General features: G+C 38.3%; 1 non-coding gene across 1 annotated transcript; it reads right to left on the bottom strand.

Moving 5' to 3' along the window:
• Positions 1-1,307: 1,307 nt before the first annotated feature.
• Positions 1,308-1,414, bottom strand: LOC122099502. The gene has a single exon (XR_006145948.1). It is a non-coding gene; the product is annotated as a U6 spliceosomal RNA (small nuclear RNA).
• Between the last annotated feature and the right edge of the window lie 427 nt (positions 1,415-1,841).

Raw genomic sequence — 1,841 nt, 5'->3', positions numbered from 1 at the left:
TTGTTTTCTATCACATTTTGTCTTCAACACAGACTGTGTTGGTGACATTGGGTTATCATGCACAGAGCTGAGCTTCTAAATTGAGGTCCAAAGAGAGACAAATTTCTTCTGTCCCACAGTTCCAGTTTCCTTTTTTAAAAAGTACCAAAACTTTTAAATATCATCACTTACTATCTTTTAAGAATCCAAAAATGAAATAAATTCACATTTAATCAATCCAAAATGTTTTAAAAGTAGGAGATAATTAAACAGGCTCCCATGAAGTAAATTTTCTTCTACTTTTAAAATTATGCTGAAAGCCTTGTATTGGCTAGTCACACCTGTAATCCTATCTACTCGGGATAGCTACTCAGGAGCCTGGGATCTGTGGATAACCATTGGAAGTCAATAAGGGCTAAAAAAAAAAAAAAAATCATGAAATTATTTTTCAAAATTTTTAATGAACTAGCAAAGACCCAGGGAAAAAAATGTAGCTCATATAGTACCTCACCAACCTAGAGAAGAAAGGTCTATCAAGACCTTTAAGCCCTGATTTCAAACTCTGAGCATGCCAACACACACGCATGCACATGCATTCACGCGCACACATTTTTTTCCCTTCCCCTCCCCAAATTAGAGAAGCGTAAATACAAGAGGCAGATGCACCAACTTCAAATACAGAGAAAACAAGGGTTATAGCGTGGGGGGAGGAACATACAAAGAAACGAAAATTCACATCGCACATTATAAGTACATTAGAAACAATAGCAAGAAACAAAAAACTACTTGTTTCCCTATCGTGGGGTTCAATTCCCTTAACATTATCATTTCTGTTCATATGCACATAGCTTTTGACCTTGTCTGCTTAACCCAGACATATATTCGTTATTGAAAATAAGGGAAACCATGGGACCTTTTTCTTTGGACTTGGCTTACTTCATTTAATAAATTTTTTTCCAAGTCTTTCCATTTCCTAACAAATGGGACAATGTCATTCTTTCTGATGGAGGCATAGAATTCCCTTGTGTATATACATCACATTTTCTTGATCCATTCATATAGTGGGGACAGCTGGTTGGTTCCATATCTTAGCTATTGTAAATAATGCTGCAATAAACATAGTGGTGCTGGTAGTTTTAGTATGGTCTTGTTTGTGATCATTTAGTAAATCCCCAAATGTGGGACTCCTGGGTCAAAGGGGAGCTTTATGTGGAATCTTTTGAGGAACCTCCATAATGCCTTCCAAAGTGGTTGAACAAGTTTACACTCCCACCAAGAATGTTGTATGGTTCCCTTGTGGCCACATTCCCTCCAGCATCTGTTGTTGTAAAAATATGGAACACACCACGAATTTGCATATCGTCCTTGTGCAAGTGCCATGCTACTCTTCTCTGTATTGTTCCAATGTTAGTGTATGTGTGGCTGAATTGAGCACAGAATATTTTTTATATCAAAAGTGCAATTGTGGGGGCTGAGAAGGTGGCTCAGTGGTAGAGCGCTTGCCTTACATGCATGAGGCCCTGGGTTCGATTCCTCAGCACCACATAAGCAAAAAGAAAAAAGCTGCAAGTGGCGCTGTGGCTCAAGTGGTAGAACGCTAGCCTTGAGCTGAAGAGCTGAGGAACAGCGCCCAGGCCTAGAGTTCAGGCCCCACGAATGGACCCCCCCAAAAAAAGTGCAGTTGGATTTTATTAAACTCGACAATTCAACAAAAAGTAAGTTCAAAAGAATTGTCATGAAATTTTAGAACCATATATTTCTTACATAAGCACAAATTTAAGAATAAAGTCAAGGTTGACATGTCAAAAACAAAATAATTCCAGATATTTGTTGCTCAAGAAATGTGTAGGAGGGGGATTCAA

This window comes from Dipodomys spectabilis, unplaced genomic scaffold (genome assembly GCF_019054845.1).
Source record: "Dipodomys spectabilis isolate Male_0828 unplaced genomic scaffold, ASM1905484v1 ptg000516l, whole genome shotgun sequence".
In the NCBI taxonomy this organism is placed as follows: Eukaryota; Metazoa; Chordata; class Mammalia; order Rodentia; family Heteromyidae; genus Dipodomys; species Dipodomys spectabilis.
This window is presented reverse-complemented; position numbering and strand designations above follow the sequence as displayed.